The 20,490-nt window shown below is 51.3% G+C and overlaps 1 protein-coding gene across 13 annotated transcripts in view; it reads right to left on the bottom strand.

Annotated features, from left to right (window-relative positions):
- IL4R (interleukin 4 receptor) overlaps nt 1-14,167 on the bottom strand; it is a 37,626-nt gene extending 23,459 nt beyond the window's left edge. For 4 of the 13 annotated variants that reach the window (XM_032606989.1, XM_032606985.1, XM_032606991.1 and 1 more), the window contains exon 1: nt 2,081-3,274. The gene's annotated coding sequence lies outside the window, so the exon portion shown is untranslated. Of the gene's footprint in view, nt 1-2,080; nt 3,275-9,160; nt 11,010-14,046 lie in introns of those variants that run through there. The other 9 variants (XM_032606986.1, XM_032606992.1, XM_032606982.1 and 6 more) reach the window with 8 other exon arrangements.
- Nucleotides 14,168-20,490: the final 6,323 nt, after the last annotated feature.

Below are 20,490 nucleotides of genomic sequence, written 5' to 3'. Positions count from 1 at the left end.
GTAACATTCTTGAAATGATCAGACTATGGAAATGGTGAATAGATTCGTGGTTGCCCGCATGGGTGTTGGGGGGGCAGCAGGGAGGGAGGGAGGTACGGCTATAAAAGGGCAACACGGGGATCCTTGTGATGATAGGACTGTTCTGTATCTCACTGCAGTGGTGGAGACAAAAACTGTACACGTGATACAGTTAAATTAATAAGAAGCTAACAAAGCGAATAAAAATAACATGTGCGTGCGTGTGCAAACACACACGCAAACGAGTACCAGTAAAACGGAGGCAATCTGAGGAAGATCGGTGGTTTCTATCAATGTCAATATCTTGGTTGTGATACCGAACTATAGTTTTGTAAGATGTTACCCTTGGGGGAAACAGAGTAGAGGGGATCTCTCTGTATTATTTCTTACAACTTCGTGGATTAATCCTTACAACAATTACCATAAAATAAGAAGTTTAAGAAAATGCAAAAAAAAAAACCCAACCCAAACCACCCCAGCCCCTCTGATGATCTGGCCCCCGGAGACCCCACTACCATCCCCTCCTATTCCCTCCCTCCCCCACGAGCCTTCTGTTCCACTGGCCTTCTGACACACCCCTGTCCCTTTCCTCCCTCGCACCCTTTACACCCGGAAACACCATCCAGCGAGGGCACCCTCTGTTACTTCTCATCACAGCACCCTGTTTATTTCTGTCATATACTTATCACCATCTCAAATCATATCTCTGAGGTTATATAGGTGAATGTTTATTTTATTTCAGTAGGTAGATGGCAAAGATAGAAAGATTTGACTGCAGAAATGTTTTGAACTTCCCCAGATCAAAACACACCGTAAAGAAAAAAAGCAAGCAAGCAAAAGATTAGCAAAAAGTGGCAATCTACATTACAGAAAGTGAAGGGCCTTAACATATCAAGTGGTCTTACAAATCAGTACGACAAACATTCCTTTAAGTAAAATAGCCATGGTCATTGTTTTGTCCCCTGTGCCTAAGCAGTGCCTGACAGGTACACAGTATGTGCTCATGAAACATCTATTAAATCAATGATTGGTTAAAATTCAACAACAATGAATACAATAATCTGTTTTTAAACATGGAGTACGTACCAAGCCTTTGCCCCTAATAACTGTCATTCATATACAGTACTTATTACGTGCCAGGCATGGTTCTAAGTGCTTATAATATATTAAGCATTTAGTTCTCACAACTTTATGAAGTAGATGCCATTAAAATCCCCATTTTAGGGCTTGCCTGGTGGCGCAGTGGTTAAGAATCCGCCTGCCAAGGCAGGGGACACGGGTTCCGAGCCCCTGGCCCGGGAAGATCACACATGCTGCGGAGCAACTCGGCCCGTGCGCCACAACTACTGAGCCTGTGCTCTAGAGCCCGTGCTCCACAACAAGAGAAGTCACCGCAATGGTAAGGCCGCGCACCGCAACGAAGAGTAGCCCCCGCTCGCCGCAACTAGAGAAAGCCTGCGCGCAGCAACGAAGACCCAACGGAGCCAAAAATAAAAAAATAATTAAAAAAAAAAAAAAATCCGGGCTTCCCTGGTGGCGCAGTGGTTGAGAGTCCGCCTGCCGACGCGGGGGACACGGGTTCGTGCCCCGGGCCGGGAAGACCCCACATGCTGCAGAGCGGCTGGGCCCATGAGCCATGGCCACTGGGCCTGCGCGTCCGGAGCCTGTGCTCCGCAACGGGAGAGGCCACAACAGTGAGAGGCCCGCGTACCGCAAAAAAAAAAAAAAAAAAAAAAAAAAAAAAATCCTCATTTTAATGATGAGGAGACGAAGGCACGGAGAGGCCAGAGCACTCGTTTGTGGTCACAGAGCCGGGATTTGAACCCAGGCAATCTCACTCCAGAATCCACGCACCACTGCCTCTCAGAATGGCAGCCCTGGCATGTGGTGTTATTAGTCCGATTGGCCAAAGAGGAAACTTGAGGCCTACAGAGGGCAAGTGACAAAGCCAAGTTCATGGAGTTAGGAAGCAGCAGAGTGGGTGAAAGCCTGACCAAGAAAAGAGCAGAAGCAGACAGAGTGGGAAAACACTCCTGCTGACCGGGAAACACACTTAACTCACTCTTTTTATTTGGGGGGAGACGAGTGGCGAGTCTTGAAATGTCAGAAGCCAGCAGCAGCACAGAAGCGACCCAGCAGGGCTCTTCCTAAAGCCAGTGGGGTGTGCAGGCCTCCGGGTCCTCTCCCCTCTCTTGGCTGCAAACCGACGTGGAGGGGGTGGGAGGCTGGATCAGCAGACAGGATGCAGCCGGTCCTGTGACAAGAGGCATGTGGATAGGAAGCCCGGGACAGCAGGCGCTGTGGGTGACCTCCCTCCGGAGCCGCCGACCCCTGAAACTCCACAATCTTACACTGGCCTGAAGCGTCTGCTGAGCTCGTCTGGCAGGGGGGGTAGGGATACACTTCTCCGCGGGTCAGCAGCCTTCCCAGAACTGCTGTCCACCTAGGGTTCCCAGAAGCGAAAGCCACGTCACCAGCCCCACCCAGGATAGTGAGGAAGTCCGGCCAGGGCCCCAAAATGGCCTGGGCTCTGCCTGCCTGCCCCACCCCCAGCCCAGAGAGTGGAGGGGAGGGGCGGCAGCAGGCTCCTTCTGCTGCTGGCAGCAGCAAGAACCAGACACCTCGGCCAAAGAGCCCACCAGGCTCCCCCCGCGCCCACTGTGTGCTTCGGGTCCTCACCCCCTCGCTTGGGCCCCATGTATTCTTGCTGCAGGTGTTTTCTCAGCACCTCCTGTGTGCCAGCTACTACAGATGTGAAAAAGGCCATTCAGTCGTGCCTTTTTTCCTTCTTTCCCTTAACAAATATTTGAGCGAGGAGAGAAGCTACTGGAGGATGGGCCCATTTCCCATCCTACGAGACAGGCCCTTGGCTGCAGTGAGGGGTAGGGGTCATAGGGGATGAGAGCAATGCAGTCAGACGGGCCGGAAGACAACACTGTCTACCAGGGGTGGTAAGCGATTCAGACTTCTTCCTCAGGGCAGTAGGGAGCCACTGAAGGCTATTGGGCAGGAGAGGAGCTGCTTTCCAGAAAGCCCACTCTGACCTGCGTGTGGAGAACGAGTGCAGGAGTAGCTGACAGAAGAGGCGGTGCCGCTCGAGCTGCAGAAGAGAAGCCAGGCTCTAGCTCTGTTTGGGAGGTAGACGTGGCAGAACTTGGTGATGACCGGTGGCTGGGAGCTGGGAGCAGGGAGGTGGCCTTGGGCTGGCGCACGGGCGGACGGACAGTGGCGGGTGCCGCGAAGAGGCGTGGTCTTGCTGCGGAAGACCATGCACTTCACCATACTGTGGACCTGGTGAGTCCAAGTAGGAGATGGGCCCCAAGAGGCATCCAGGAGGCAGTACGTCCTAGCGGCCTGGAGCTCAGAAGGAAGGCTCACGCTAGAGACCGGTTTGCAGGTCATCAGCTGTGGCTGAAGCCCACGGGAGCTTGCAGAGTGAGAGACACAGCCTTGTCTGAGAGGGGAGGGAGGGGGCTGGAGACCGTGAACCTCCTTCGTGGGATTCGGCCGGGCCAGAGCCCCAAGGGGGTGCACCATCTCCGGGACAGGCTGGCATCCTGTGCTAACAGCCACCTTATGGCAATGTGGACGCTCACGTTGGCTGCGGACACATTAAGTCCAAATGTCCATGGGAGGGGCAGCCGGGTGACTCCATCTAGGATCCTGGAAGCCACGCCCATCCTCAGAAGGTACCAGTGCCCCCAGGGAGGAGGCTGCGCCTGAGGACCTGAGTGCAGACGTCACCTGCTCAGGACCAGCGGCCACAGCCTCCATCACTCTGCAGGCCCTTCTTCTGCTTTATTTCTCTTCCTGGCACTTACTCCTCACTGCCTGTCACACACGCATGTGTCCTGTGCACAGTCCAAATCCCCCAGAGAACACCAGCTCCTACAGGCTGTGTCCACCCTGTTCACTGCTATAGCCCTACAGCCTAGCACAGTGCCTGGCACACAGTAGCGGGGTGGGGGGGGTGGTCCATAGATATTTGCTGAATGGAAGAATAAATGCACGCACTCCCCCTGGCTGTGTGCAGTGCGGCCTGGCCAGCCATCCCTGATGGAGGCAGGGATACAGCTCCCAGAGCTGGCATTTTCTGCCTCTTACTGCTGGATAAACACTGACCAATTCTGGCTCAGAGTCTCCTTATATACCCCAGGGCAGGCACCACACCGATCTTGGCCACCCCAAGAGGGGAGGGGGGAGCTGATCTCCAGAGAGCTGGTAATTGGGGCGTTACCCTGATTACTGCTCATTGCCCTGACACACAGATACAAGATGTCTCGGCCCCAAGATGCTGATTAGAGTTTGGCTGTCTTAGTGACAGTCACGGCTCCCAGTTCGCCTTCTTACTGAGGTCACCAGAAGTCACCATGATTGCCCCCAATTCCTTGAGCCTTTAGAGACCATGCCCTGGGCCCTTCTGCCCATAGGTTCCACCCTTCCCCAACTGAGGAACATGGAAGGTGCAATTATTATCATTCCCTTTGTAGACATGGTGAAACTGAGGCCCAGAGGGGTCCAGGAACCTGCCTAAGGATGCACAGCTAGTAAGAGGTGGGCCTGGGAATTGAACCCAGATCTTTTGGTTCTGGAGTCACAGTACAGCACCTGGCATGGAGGAAGCAGCCGTAAATTCACTCCTTTTATACACCTCTCTGTTCGCTCCTCCCAGCAAGCCCCGTGTGGAAGACGTGGTTAAACATTACCTGCACAGAGGAGGAAACTGATGCTCAGGGGAATTCAGAAATAGTCCCAAGGTAACGAGGCAGGAAGTGATGAACTAGAACTTGGCCTCCACCACCGACCACTGTTTGCCCAGTCCTCACAGGGAGCGTGTCTCAACAGGGACCAGGACTTTTGTCCCTGGGCAAACACAAAGCAGTCAGCACAGGTAAGAGCTCCCTGTTCATGGTCTGTCTGCAGACAGGCGGGGGTTGGGATGGGGCTGTCCCTCGAGTTCTTTCTGTTGTCTCATCCTTTATCATTCTTGGCACAGTCAGGGACACACAGATGTGTGGGGACACCCACATGGGCAGGGACCCCAGAGCATCTAAGATGCGGAAGCATAACTCTGAGCCTGAGCGCGTGGACTCTGCACTGACTGGCTGGGAGACCTTGGCACACTGTGGTCCTCTCAGAGCCTCGGTCTCCTCATCTGTGAAATGAGAGCTGAACCACTTGCCTCCTGGGGCGGTTGAGGGGAGGCAGAGACCATGGCTGGCATAGCTGGGTAGAAGAGCCTTAGCGCAGTGCTGATGGAGCAGGCAGCAAAAGCTCGTCTCCAAACGCCAAGTACAGACCCTGAGTACATGACAGCTGCCATGACAGCACAGAAGGGTCTCAGAGTACAAGCTGAGTATAGGAAGCTGGGCTTGAAAGGGCAATACTCATTCCATTTATATGAAGTCCAAAAGGACACAAACCAGTCTTGGGGTTAGTGGTCAGGAAAGTGTCCTGGGGAAGGTGGGGCGGGAGAGAATCTTCTGGGGGGCGAGTCATGCTTCGTTTCCTGATCAGGTTATACACGCTTGTGTTTACTTTGTGAAGCCGGGCACTTGTCTGCATGCACATTGCAATAAAAAGAAAAAGAAGGGCTTCCCTGGTGGCGCAGTGGTTGAGAGTCCGCCTGCCGATGCAGGGGACACGGGTTCGCTCCCCAGTCCGGGAAGATCCCACATGCCGCCGAGCGGCTGGGCCCGTGAGCCATGGCCACTGAGCCTGCACGTCCGGAGCCTGTGCTCTGCAGCGGGAGAGGCCACAACAGTGAGAGGCCCGCGTACCACAAAAAAAAAAGAAAAAGAAAAATACGATGGGTGAGAGGGAAGGGAATAGAGCAGAGGGTGCACGAGGCTACTGGGGTTTGTCATCGAAGGTCTCAGAACAGCCAGTTCTCAGAGCTGGTGGATCCCCAAAGACCCCAGAGTCCAAGTCAGCTAACACTTCAAGTTCCCCTAGGCCTTTGCCACGGGGCCATCAACCCTCTAGTTGCCTGCTTCCAGCAATGGGGCGCTCACTCCCTCCGGGGGCAGTTCCCAGCTCCCAGCCACCTCTCACGGCCACGGAGGGTCATCTCCCCCAGCGTCAACCAAATATCTAAGAGAACACAGATGCCTGACCTCAGTGAGTAGAGAGACGGCAGGTGGCGAGCACATGTCCAGTCCTAACAGGCACCCGCCACTCTGCTTTGCACCATGTAAATGAAGACCTAGGGGTCACTAGGGTGCTCGATTTTTCGCAAGAAGCTAGAAACCCAGATTTGTATGTATATTACCCTGGTTTTTAAATGCTCAATTTTTAAAAACCACGCCCCACATTTGTGGTGCCTCTGTGGCTTACAGCCACCAGGTGATATCCTCCTGGGTGAGTGGGTGTCCTGAGACACCAGAAGACCCCCAATGAGAGGAAAGAAGCAACAGGTGAAACCCCTCCCCCGCACCTTCCCTAAGCTCTGGCACCCCCAAACGTTCCTTCCTTCTGTCCCCGTGGGATACGGTTGTTATGGTGATGAGAGGGAGCAAGGCTGGAGACACGCCATCACCGCCTGCCCTCCTGTGGCTGGGCAGTATCATTTGTCAGTGAGGAGTTCCAAAATTTTGCAAAAGCCCCATTGCTTTCCTCCTCAGGGGGTGCGGACGAGGGGATCAAAGAGCAGCCCTGCCCCACCCTCCCCATATGAGCCACAGACTCCCCACTTCCCTTGGGCTGTTTCCTCTGCCTCTCGGTGCCCTCCTCCTACGCCACCCTCTCAGGGTGTTCCTGATCAAACGCTACTCTTTCCTCCCCCCACCTCCCAGCTCTGCCTGTCCCTCTGTCCAAACATCAGTTCCATTCTCATAAAGAGTGAGCCGTGCACATCATTTTGCTCCATTTCCAGACTGAAAGTCCTCCAGGCCAGGGACTGTGTCTCATGCACGTCTCCTTGCGAACGCAGAGGCAGCCAACCAATGATGGCGAAACTGAAGTCGTTGGCTCCCTCATTGTGGATGTGTTCCTTCCTCCAGGCCTTTGTACATGCCATTCTCGCTACCTAGAATGCTGGCCAGTGTTTACACCCAACAACTAATATGAGTACAGGGATGTTTACAATGCCTTTCATATTCACTATGTGTTGTTATTTTCACAAAAACCCTAGAGAGGGGCAAAGCGAGTCATATCCCCATGTTACGGTTTAGGAAATTGAGGCCCAAAGAGGGAAAATGACTTGCCCAAGATCACTGAGCAAGTGGGTTGCAGAGCTGAGACTAAAATGCAAGTTTCTTTTTTTGTTTTTTTTTTTAAACTCATGCGGCTACCAGACTGGGGTCAAAGAAAAGTCCTTCGACGTTAGAGGGGAAGAAAAGAAAATAAAGAATTGGAAAATTAGTCAGGAAAAATGCAAATAAAGATAACAGGTATACGAATATTAATACTGAATAAAATGGAATTTAAGGCATCAAAGTATTAAAAGAAAGGTAGCTGTTTTATACTGATAAAAGGAGTAGCTCACCAAGAAGGTATAAAAATCATGAACCCTCTTCTATTCGTATTGTTTATAAGCACCTAACAACATACCTACAAAAACGAAGCAAAAAACTGAGAGAAGGCCAGAGAAAAATGAACAGATCCTCTATCATAGTGGGAGATACATCAGGTAGAGAAAACTACATAAAAACAGAGAAAATATAAATGATATAATTAGTAAGCGTGAACAAAATATATTTCTAGAACTTTAACCCAACAAAAACACACATCCTTTCAAATACAAGAGGAACAAACAGAAAAAAAATGGACCAGAAAATCCTACAAAGACGATCTCGACAAATTCTCCATCACTGATATCACAGAATCTACGAATATTGACCATTATGCAATACATTCAGAAATCAACAATCAAAAAATAACTTAAAAAATTCCATCTACCTTAAAAAAATTATAACGCACATAACACTTTTAATCAAAAGGGAAATTATAAACTATAATAGCTAGCGGTGAATGACACTGTGTAACAAGACCTGTGGAATGAAGCCATAGCAGTACTCAGAGAAAAAATTATAGCCTGCAGTTGATTTACTAGAAAACAAGAAAGACTGAGAATGACTGTTAGCCTCAAACAAGGAACCTCAGAATGGAAGAAACCTTAATTGACAGCAGCTCATGTAGACGAGAGAACTGGAGGGTTTAGCTGACAAGTTCAACACCAGCCCCAACTGGGGTGTGGCCACTACAAAGTATCATTGCAGGTGGTATCAACAGAGGTATGGGCTCCAGATCCAAGGAGGTGACAGTCTCCCTCCTCTCTGACTGGGCAGGCTTTGGGGGAGGCAATGGTTTCTATGTGGGACTCTGACCAATTGGATCATGCCCAAAGCCAGACTGAAGAGGAAGAATGACTGAATGAATTATGGCTGTGTCATCTGAATAAGAGAATCACTGCGCTGGGATGGAAGAGGATGCTTACTACCTCCAAGGGGTAGAACCAAAGCCAGGAAGCAGAAGTTCCTGGAAAGCTAATTTGGCTAAATCCCAGGAAAGATATTCTCCCAGTTAGAGCTGTCCAACAGTAGAATCTCGTTTCTAGAAGGCCTACTCCCCATAAGCAAGACTGTTGGGAAGCTGAGGGCCTGCGGGCTTGGAGGGCTGCCCCCGCAGAGATCTGGCGTCCCTCCTCTCTGGAGAAGTTCCTCTTAAAAAGACAAAACACTCTCTTGGCTGCTTCAGGAAACCCTCAGGCCTTCCGCAGTTCACCAAAACAGCTCTCGGTGACTGTGCTCCCTTATTTCTAACCTAGAAACCTACTTCTTTTAAACTCTGCTCCTCGGGCTGAATGGCTCAGAATAGTAGTTAAATGTACAGGCTTCCAGCCCTGGATTTGAATCCAGATTCTGCCCCTTCCAAGTTGTATCACCGAGTCAGTCTCTTCCCTGAGCCTCAGTTTCCTCCCCAGGGAACTGAGGAGGCACCCACGCATCTACCTGCCTCCACGACCCTCAGCCCCACCACGCCCCCTCTGCTTTAGGGTGTCTGCCATGCTGGGAAGATGCTCATCGGTAAAATAATCTGTAAAATGATCTGGGCAATGATCGGATCACCTGTGACGTCGGTCCTGGCCTGACCACGTGCACAGGGCTGCTGGGCAGATCGATGGGAGGTGAGCAGCTCCTACCTCGTAGAGTTACTGTACAAGTTGAGTGAGACAATGCAGGCCTCTGGCTGCTTTGGCCTGCCTGACCTCTCTCCCCAGGCCTCTTCGACTTGCTTCAACTCCAGCCAACCACATCAGCTTCCTTACTGTGAGTCAAACACGCCTCAGGGCCTTTGCACTTGCTGTTCCTTCTGCTGGCATCACTCTTTCCCCAGATATCCACGTGTCTATGTCAAGTCTTAGCTCAAAAGTCACCTCCAGGGCTTCCCTGGTGGTGCAGTGGTTGAGAGTCCGCCTGCCGATGCAGGGGACATGGGTTCGTGCCCCGGTCCGGGAAGATCCCACATGCCGCCGAGCGGCTGGGCCCGTGAGCCATGGCCACTGAGCCTGCGTGTCCGGAGCCTGTGCTCCACAATGGGAGAGGCCACACAGTGAGAGGCCCGCGTACCGCAAAAAAAAGTCACCTCCACCACTAGACGGTCAGCTCCACGAGGGCCCTTGTTGCTGCATCAGTCACTACTGTGTCCCCAGCCCCAGCACGCTTGCTGAGTTGAGTATAAGCAGCGAGCCCCATGCTGGCACTCAAGATATGTGCGTGCCTGTCACTTTCAGCCTTGCAAACTGGCTCTGCAGGCTGGAGGCTGTTAGTCCCTTCACAGTCCTGTTGCTTAGAACACCTCCTCCCTCTCAGGAAAGCTGCTCCACCAAACCCTCGAGGGCCAAGCTTCTCCTCCCCTCACCCGGACTCACCTCCTCCCTCTCTCTCTGGAGGGAAGCGGAGGGGGGACTCAGATGCCAGCCCAGATGGTGAGCATCCCCAGACAGTCGCAGCTCCCAGGCCTGCTTTGGTGAAGACTTGGATTTCTTAAGTGACGTCGAGAAGATGAGGAGTCCCAAGGGGGCCCCAAGAATGAAAATGAGTCAGTCGGAGGCAAACCCGAAACCTCAGAGGCATCACCACTTCTTGGAAAGGTGAAGATGTGTGCATTTAGACAGAACTGTGCACGCAGAGCAGGGGCAAGCAGCAGGCCCGGAAATGGGGCCGGTCGGGCGGACGAGACCTTTTCTAGCATCCTCTCTGGTTCCCTCCACCTGGCCCGCTCCTCCAGGGTCTCTGCCCCTTGTCCTTCTAAATGTCCCTCCTCAGAGAGGCTCCCCCGACTCCACCCCCACACTGCTTCCAAGCACTGTCACTATGTGACACGATACCGTAGGTGCCTGTCATCCTGTGCGAGATCCTGGGGGCCAGGTGTGTCTCCGAGTTCAGAATTACTCAGATTAGAGAAAGGTCATCTTGTATAAAATACCACCCATCAAAACTACCCCCGCCCCCCATGGGGCCCGAGGAGCACACCGTGATCAATCACACGGACATCTCTGCAGCAAGACACACGAGCCTTCACGCCAAGGGGAATAAATAAAGCCTCAAAGAGCCTCGCGGTTAGTTCATGTCGGGTCTTGCTTCCACTTGAGTGATGAGAATGCTTCCGGTTTTCAGAGCTTGTGGATTTCCAATGTTAGATAAGGAGCATAGATCTGTGTATGTTTGTTTGTGTACTGCCTGTTTTCAGAACTAGAAGTCGAACTCCAGGAGAGCAAGGACTTTGCCCAGTGCTCTACCAGTAGCACCTGGCACCTTGCCTGGCACACAAGTACCCAATAAATATCCGAAGAAGAAATGAATGAGGAAGCCAGGCGCTGGATGTGAAGAAGTGACTCTGTCCTAATCGGGGAGAAAAGTAGCAATCACGGAGCTGTGGGCAAGGTATCTCCAAAAACCATCTCACGAATACCGCCCCCTCCCCCTCCAAACACCCATTTTACTGACAAGCAAACTGAGGCTCAGAGAGGTTAAGCAACGTCCTCCAGATCCCACAGACAGGAAGAACAGCAAGCTCACATTTGAACCTGGGGCCCCTGTCTTCAAGCCTGTGACCTTCTCTCTGCCTCAGGGTCAGAGAAGCAGAATGACTTGGCTGGAAGCAAAGCAACAGGGGTTACGGCCCATCAGATGCAGGGTCCCCCGGTCTCTCTAGGTCTCTCAGCCTCCACTGGGGTTCTCCCATCCACATTCTTGCAAGGGCAAATTCGTACAACACCTAGGCAAGCGTCGGCCTCTCTTCAAGCTGAGCCAAGGGAAATCTGGTCAAACAAGACTGGTATGTCTCCACGGTCCCGAGGAATGCTCCAAAAGATGTCCCTCTTGGCCACCCCAGCAAAGTGGCACAGTGGGAAAGGACAGAGGTTGGGAAGGAAAGCAGGTTTGAATCCCTCCATCTGTCACTCTTAGATGTGCTCTTAGATGTACGACCTTAGGCAAGGCCGCCACACACATGTCTGAGTCTTGGTTTCCTCACCTGCAAAATGGGCAGATTAAATGCCATCCAATGGGGTTCATTTATTTACTTAACAAATATATAGTGCTTACTTCACACTGGGCGCTGTTCTGTATGCTTGACACTTATGAATTCAGTTCATCATCACTACAAATGGTATAAAGTAGACACTATAATTTCACAGATGGGGAAACTGAAGTCTTGAGAACTTGGCTCCATGAGAAGTGGCAAAGCCAGCATTTGAACCTGTGCAATCTGGCTCCGGAGTCCATGCTCTTAACCTCCAAGCTATATATTTCTTGACAGCTAACGACAGACATGGATTCTGACTGTGGATGTGTTGTGTTGGAAATTGTGCTAAGGAGCTTATAAAACATGATGTCATTAGCACTCATAGAAGCTCAATTTTACAAATGTGAGGAAACGAAGCACCCAGGGGGCCTCTGTCCCTGCCCCACTCCCAGGTGCCATCAAGGGCAGTGGACATTTGATCCCAAACTCTCTCCTCCATCCGGCGGGTAGGGATGGGGGGTAGGGGGATAGAGAGAAGGGGGTCCAGGAAAGGGTCTCTCTTCTCATTTCCTTGATACTTCATTTCAGCTCCTCTTCTGCATCTGAACAGCAGGAAATTGTGAATGCCTTCGGGGACAGCATTCCTGCCCCTCCCTCGGCTTTCTGCAACCCTGGGCTTTGATGTACAAAACACATCAGTTACTCAGTCACTGCCCAGAATTTGGATATCCTCAGGTCATCCCAGACCTGCTGGTAACTGGGTGTGCTGTAACCAGTGTGACTGGTTAGTGGTTTTCCCTCCCTGGGGCCTTCCCCCAGCCTCCCTCTAGATTTAGCTCCAGAGGTCCGCGGTGGAGCCCAGGAATCTGTATCGTGATTCTTATGGTTCAGGCAAAGGTAAAATACACTGGCCTACACTCCTCGGCATGGCATTCAAGGCCTTTCACAACACTCCCCACCTTTCCATCCAGCACTGGCTTTTCCCCCGCTCCCTGAACGACCTCCTAGCCTTTATCCATGCTGTTCCCAATGTTCAGCATGCTGTTCCCTCTCATTCTGCACCTACCAAGCTCCTCTCCTCCTCTCCCAGGGCTGGCTCAGAGGTCCCTGCTCCATGAAGTCCGTCCCATTGACCCATGAAGGTTGATCACCCCCTACCTGTGCTTCCTCCCTTCCTCATAGCTCTCCCCAACCGCCCCCCCGAGAGGGAGCTCCTTGAGGGCAAACACCAGTGCCCTGAACAGCACTCAAGCAGTGCCCAGAGAGTGCTAATGAGTGAGTGAATGGCTGGGGTGGGTCACCTCCCTTTCTATACCTCAGCATCCTCGTCTGTACTCATGGTGGGGCTGAGTTTAAGTGGCCTTTGTAGGACTCTGGAAACCCCTGACTGTGGGGGACACCTGGACAAAAGGAAACCCGAGCCTCAGTTTTCCCACTGGACTTAAGGATTTTAATAAAGGCACTGTTGTCCCAGCAAATGCCTGGTGATCCTAAAAGGCCACCCATAGGGGAGGAGTTGCAGGGGGGCGGGGGTCATACCTCGCCACAGAGGGCAAAGGCTGGGATTCAAGCAGGGTAAGTGCTGGCCTGGGGGTGATGTGTGAATCCCAGCAGCAGGCACCAAGTTTGCCGGTCCCCAGACTGTCCTGATTATAAGAAACATAGATTTTGTTCAAGAGAAGAAGAAGAAGGAGAAGGAGAGGAAGGAGAAGAAGAATCTAGATTCCTGGGTTTACTGAATCTGAATCTCACCAAAAAGAGCCTGGGAAGCTGTGCCTTAAGCGAATCCCCTGGAGAATGTGTTTATGGGGTAGTTTGACCAATGTTGACATGTGGAGGGCAGTGGGCTCTGGTGCCAGAATGAGTGCATTGGAATCCTGCTCTGCACTTCTTTTGTGGGCATCACCTTGGGCAAGTCATTTAAGCTGCCTGTGCCTCAGCAGTTCTCATCTGCAAAATGGCCACAATAAACACAAAGCACCGACCACAAAGGTTATTTTGAACTTTAACTCAGAATACTTTCAGTGCTCAGGGCAGGCCCGTACAACAGAAGTCCCAGCAAATGATCGCTATTATTGGGCCCATCCAATATTCAAATAAGGACAGCAGAGGTCGAAAGGGCCTTGTTTCACCAGATTCCTCTATCCAAATCCTCACCGACTTCCTGTGCGCGGGGTTGGGGGTGACTGCCCAGAGAAGACGGGGGAGGTTGGTGGCCCAAGACCTGCCTCCCCCCACGCTCACGACGTTCCCAAACCCCTTCAAGAGGCCGCCCCTCTGACGTGCCGGGGACGGGGCGAGTTTGGGGCGTGCGGGTGTCTGAGCGTCAGCACTAACCTCCCCAGCCCCGCTTCAGGTGCGCTGGGCGGAACGCACGGAGGCTCCGCTGCCCCTCGCGCGAAGAGGAGCCGGCAGGTGAGCAATCCCCACCGGGGATCGGGAAATCCCGGGGTCCCCGCCGCCTGGCGTCCCGCCGGCGGCCCAGCGCTCTGTGGACCGCCGCCGCGTGCCCGGGCCGATCCCCCAGCCTCCCACCCGTGCGCGGGCCCCGGGTCCTACCTGCGCGTTCCTGGTCCAGTCGCCGCTCCAGCGCCGGAGCAGGAAGTGGGAGACACCCCGGGCGGCAGTCCCAGCCTTGGCTGCGCCGGGCGGGGCTTTCCTAGGCCCCCTGCCAAGCCCGCCCAGCTTCCTGCGCCCCGCCCCGCTCCCCGCCCATTGGCCTGCGCCGCCCCGCCCCGCCCCGCTCACCCAGCGCTCCCCGGGGCGCCCTCCCGGCAGGGGCGCCCTCCCGGCAGGGGCGCCGACGGTCACAGCTGAGTCCCTGTCCCGGTCCCCCGCGTCCCCGCAGTCCGAGGGGCTGCCGATCTCTCCCGGAGGCGATCCCAGCGCCCGGGCCCCAAGGCCACTGGAGGTCACACCCCAGCGGGGAGAACTCCGCAGGGCTTCCCCTAGCTCTCAGAATAAAATCCCAGCTCCGGGTGGAGCCTCCGGATTTGGCACCAGCCGGTCCCACCGCCCCTGCCCCTGCCTTTCCTGCTGAGGCCCCTCTCTGCCTCTCTAGGCACAGGGGGCAGGTCCGTTAAGGGTTGGGGGGCTGGGCACCTTTAATCCTGCTACTCTTCCCCGACAGCCCAACTTCTGCTGGATGCGGATGTGTGTTCTCTTCAGCAAACGTTTTCTGAGCGCCTACGATATGCCGGGCTCCATCAAAATGTAGATTGTAAAACAACTCTTCAATCAACAGTTAGTACCATCTGGCAGACCCCTTTCTAAGGCCATGCATATATTAACTGACAACTACCCTGTGAGGGAGCTATACTACTGTCCCCCAGTTTACAGATGGGGAAACTTGCTCAGAATCATGCAGCCGGTGTGGGATTCCAACCCACGCTCCATGGACCACTAATCACTGCACACCGTAAAAGCCCTGTTGGAGCCCAGAAGGTAGGGAAAAACAGTAAATGAATAAAGTATTTCAGGTAACAAGAGGTACCAAGAAGAGAGTAAAACAGAGAGAGACCTATCTCCTCCTGGAGGAGGAGACATTTGAGCTTCTAGCCTGAAGGGGATGGGGGAAAGACTAGTTTAGAAAGTGAGAACAGCAAGTGCAAAGGCCCTGGGGTGGGAACCAATTTATCATGATGGAGGAATTGCCTGAAGGCCAGGTTGGCTGGAGAGCCTTGAGGAGGGGAGAGGGGAAGAAGGTCAGGTAGGAGGTGTGCAGACCCAGGCTGGATAGTGCTGGGGTCCCCTCCTAAACACGAAATCTTCTTTTGCCCCGTCTTTGTGTCTCTGAGTTTGTGCCAACTTTTATCTGGAGACAGTGGAAGTCTCACTTTGGGAATGTGTGGCCTGGGCCGTCTGCCCTCCTGGCCTCCCGAACTGGGCTCCCACCTTGTTTTCTGCATCTTTAAGTCATTCTTCACTCTTCCCTCGCTTCCACCAGACCGACTGCGTCTGCGTCTGCGTACTAACCCCACTGCTTACTGTCGGACTCTGGGTGAAGTGGCTCGTGCACTGTGCCTCAGCTCCCACATCTGCAAAGTGGGGATGATCACAGGCCCCACCTCATAGGGTCTGAAATACATGTGATGAGACGCATGAAAAGTTCTTGGAGCAACGCCTGGCACATAGTAGGCGCTCAATAGATGTTCACTGTTGTTCTGATCAGAAGGAAGATGAGAAGCCAATTCAGAGCCTGCTTCCTCCACCTGTTTGCTTGGTTGTGAAATGGGGGTAAAAACAGCACTGAAAAGACAGGAAAGGATGGGGCAGATGTGGTTGGATGTGAAGACATTTGGGAAATCTGGAGAAAGGGAATATGGGAGTTCTTTGTACTTGCCACTTTTTTGTGAGTCTGAAATTATGTCAATATAAAGAGTTAACGACCCAACGCAGCCAAAAAAAAAAGAGTTAATGAAAATAAGGCATTGTCGTGAAGCCTTAGAAGGATAATAAATGTAAAGTTTGCCATCTCGCATATAGTTGCACTATTTGGATTCCTGCCTGAGCTGTCCAAACTTTGTCAGTGGCTGCTCTGTGTCAGGCCTTGGAGGGGGGGCGGGGTTGGAGGCCCCAAAGCAGTAACAACTCAGGCCCTCAACACAGGCGGTTGCCAAGTTTGGCCTCAATACGAGCTCAGCTCAGATTACATTACTTGTTTTTAATCCTGTCTTTCAGGTTTAAATTTTTTTTTTTAATTTTAGAACAGTTGTAGATTTTACAGAAAAATTGTTAGTACAGAGAGCTCTTATATTACCCCCTCCCCTGTGCATAATTTCCCCTATTGGTAACATCTTGCATTAATACAGTACATTTGTAACAGTTAGTGAACTGGTATTTATACATCATTATTAACTGAAGTCTGCTCTTTACATTAAGGTTAAAGCTCGCTTTCTTCTGAGCTGTTCTGTGGGTTTTGACAAATGCATAATGACATCTATCCACCAGTACAGCAACATAAAGAAGAGTTTCACCTTCCTGAAAATCCCCTAGGCTTCACCTCCTCTCCATGAACCTTGGAAGCCACTGATCTTTTTACTGTCCCTATAGTTTTGCTTTCTCCAGCATGCCATATAGTTGGAATCTGACCGTATGTAGCCTCTTAAGACTGGCTCCTTTCACTTAGTAATATGCATTTAAGGTCCCCCCATGTCTTTTCATGGCTTGCTACCTCATTTCTTTTTAGCACTGAATAATATTCCATGGTCTGGATGTACCACTCCTTATTTAGCCATTCACCTACCGAAGGACTCCTTGATTGCTTTCAGTTTTTGACAAGTATGGATAAAGCTGCTATAAACACTTGTGTGCAGGTTTTTACGTGGACACGTTTTCAACTCCTTTGGGTAAATACCGAGTGTGATTGCTAAGATCATATGGTAAGAATACATTTAGCTTTGTCAGAAACTGCCCAACTCTTCCAAAATGGCTGTGCCATTTCGCATTTCCACCAGCAGTGAATGAGAGTTCCTGTTGCTCTGCGTTCCTGCCAGCATTCGGTGTTGTCAGTTTTTGGGATCTTAGCCAGTCTAGTAGACGTGTAATGGTAGCTCATGGTTGTTTTCATCTACAAGTTCCTTAAAGACATATTATGTTGAGCATATTTTCAGATGCTTATTTGCCATCTGTGTATCTTCTTTTTCATCTGTCAAGATCTTTTGCCCATTTTTAAATAGGGTTGTTTGTTTTCTTAGAGTTGAGTTTTTTTAAATTCTTTGTATATTTTGGATACAAGTCCTTTATTGGACATGTGTTTTGCAAAGATTTTCTCCAAGCTTTGGCTTATCTTTTCGTTCTCTTAACAGAGTTTTTGTAAAGTGGAATTTTTGACTTTAAATGAAAGTCAACTTATTAAAAAATGAAAGTCAACTTATTAAGTTTTTTCATTCGTGGATCATGCTCTTGGTGTTGTTATCTAAAAACTTATTGCCAAACCTAGATCCTAGATTTTCTTCTATGTCATCTTCTAGAAGTTTTATAGTTTTGCATTGTACATTCAGGTTTATGATCCATTTTGCATTATTTTTTGTGAAAGGTAGAAGGTCTGTGTATAGAATCCCTTCCTTCCTTCCTTCCTCCCTCCCTCCCTCCCTCCTCTCTCTCTCTCTCTCTTTCTTTCTTTCTTTCTCTCTTTCTTTCTTTCTTTCTGTTGTCTGCCTGTCTGTCTGTCTCTGTCTCTTTCTCTCTCTGTCTCTCTCTCTCAGCTCACACTTGGGATCCTTGAGCTGACATGTGAGAAGTCCAGCTACCCTGAAGCCACAGTCCTGGAGAGAGAACATGGAGAGAACACAGAGAGACAGAAAGGCCAGAGGAGCCCCAGCTGTACAGGACTTCCCAGCCCAGGCCCAGTTGCGAGCAAGCAAGCCCTCAGATGTTTCCAGCTCCCATTCCTGAGCCATCCCAGCTGACACCAAGAGGAACAGACATGAGCCGAGCCCACTGAACCCTGACCAAATTGCAAAGTCACCGGCAAAATGAATGTTGCTACTGTTTCAATCTGATGCCAAGTAGCACAGAGACAAACTGTCCCCACTGAGCCCGGCCAGGTTGCAGATTCATGAGCTAAATAAATGCCACAAAGTTTGGGGATAGTTTGTTTTGCAGCCATTGTACCTTGAACTGCTGCAGACCTATAATACTCACCTCTCACGTTCTTCCTTGCCAACAGAACCCAGGCTTCTTCAGGGCAGCGATGTACCCTCCCCGAGGCAATGGATCATGATTTGTTTCAGCCAATCATGACAGTCTCAGTCCAGCTTTCCTAGCCTCCCTTGTCCTATGGGTGGCTGAGTGACCCAGTTCTGCCAACTAAACACACATGGAAGTCTGTATGTTGGGGAGTGCTTCCGGGGCAACGTTAGTATTCCTGATAGAAAGGGTCTTGCGGCAGTGAACACAGACCATCCTGCCGCCAGGAGGGAAGGCCAAGACAACCGCAGTGCGGGAGTCCTGATGTCAGCGGACTACGGAAGCAACTCCAGCAAGGGCCAATATCTGGAATTCTTGTAAGGTGAAAAGAATTTTCCAGACATGAGATCCCTGACATCTTTGAACAGCTGAACCGCAGCAGCTGTGGTCTACCTCCAGACACCCATTTCTCCACAGGAGAAATTTTGACTTTTTGTCATTTTGCAGTTTTGAACAGAGCAGATCCAGGGGGTTTATTTCAAGAGTTGGAGCCATCTGGGGCCTCCAAGCTGGCCTGGCTCACCTGGTTTTGGGGGGTGAGGACCAAGGGATTGATAACAACCCTGAACCAAGCTCTGTGGACGTGGCCAGCAGACTGTGTCAATGGGGCTGAGGGTTGATTCCTTTTGCTACCACCCTTGGGGCAGAATGACATCCAATCAAACCTCAGGTAGCGCAGGTTCGATAAACAGGCTTTCTTCTGAAAGAAAGGAAGGGTGATGATGGTGGTGATGATGGTGACGGTGCTGCTGGTGGGGATAATCATGGCGGTGGTGCTGGGATGTTAATGATGGTAGTGGTGGGGGTGTTGAAGTTGATGATAATGATAAGGATGGTGGTGGTGATGGTGGGAGTGATGAGAGGATGATGTTAAGAGCTGACATTTACGTAGTAGTGTGGCACTATGTACCAGACTCTGCTGTAGGCTCTTGTCACATATTAATTAATCCTTACAAAAACTCTTGGAATTAGGTACTATGATTAGGTCCATTTACAGTTGGGGAAAAGACACAGAGAGGGTAAGATACTTGCTCAAGATTGCATAGCTGGTGAGTACTGAGTAAGCACACTTCCTCAGGAGAGAGAAACTCCTCTCAGGAGCCTAACTGACACTGCAACACTGTGCTCGTTGCAATATGCATGATTTGCCATCTGGGAGGAATGTACACAGAGCTTAGTGTTTCTGGCTGAAGACCAGTACACTCCTGCCTGCTTACGTCACTGATTTCCCGGGACAAAGGGAAAAAAGTCCTGAATTATACTGTCTCCAGGGTTGCCTTCCTCCAGGCCCCCACGGACTCGGCTGTCAGAATTCACAAAGTCAAATCTCTCTCACTTTTGGTTGAGAATCTCCCTGTGACTCCTCATTGCTTCATGGTTAAACCAGAGTTTCTCAACCTTGGCGCTATTGACATTTTGAGCTGGATAAGTCTTTGTTGTGGGGAGGTGTCCCATGCATTGTAAGATGTTTAGCAGCATCCTTGGCCCCTACCCACTAGATTCCAGAAGCCTCCTGCCTGTTGTAGCAACCAAAATGTCTCCAGACTTTGCCAAATGCAAAGTGGGGTGGGAAGTGGTGGTGGCCCCAGGTATGGAACCACTGGGTTAAAGGAAACAGGCTTCCAACCTTTAAAAGGTCATTTGACCACAGGACTCTCAGGGGACCCTCCCATCAGACAGCGGGCTTCCCAAGGGTGAAGACCCAGCCTTACTTGGCTTATTTCTCTTCCCCTGAGGCTGATCTGTAGCTCAGAGCAATGAGGACTCAAGAGATAGTAGTCAAATTGAGTACAACCAGATTGTGATTAGGGGTAAGAGGCTACAAGCGGCAAGCGTGGGGACTACCAGGGAGGGAGGCGTCCGAAATGGGTCCTGAGTGCATCTCTGAAGAGGAATGAGCTGCAGTGGAAGGTAGGCCAGCATTCTGAAGGATACAAGAGGGAAGGTGGGCATCCAGGCAGAAAAAACAGCACGAGCAAGGGGTGGAGGTGTACAAGTATACCTCAGGGAGTGCGGGGCTGGGGCCAGCAATGCAGCTGGGGGCCATATTACAAAAGGTCTTGAACACCAGCCTCAGGTGATGTGGAGCGTCAAAGGATTCCAAACCAAGGCAAGAGAGGTTCACCCGTGGGTTATAGAACAATCCCTCCGGTAGTTGCATGGATGGTGAATCTGAGGGAGACACGGCTGGTGACCAGCTAGGGTGTTGCAATAATCCACATGAGAGCTGAGGCCCAGCAGAGGGGAGAGCAAGAGGCAGAAGGATTCTAGGCATGGCAAGAGGCAGTGTCTTCCTGTTCCATTGTGGATAAA

Source organism: Phocoena sinus, chromosome 15 (assembly GCF_008692025.1).
Source record: "Phocoena sinus isolate mPhoSin1 chromosome 15, mPhoSin1.pri, whole genome shotgun sequence".
Lineage (NCBI taxonomy): Eukaryota > Metazoa > Chordata > Mammalia > Artiodactyla > Phocoenidae > Phocoena > Phocoena sinus.
This window is presented reverse-complemented; position numbering and strand designations above follow the sequence as displayed.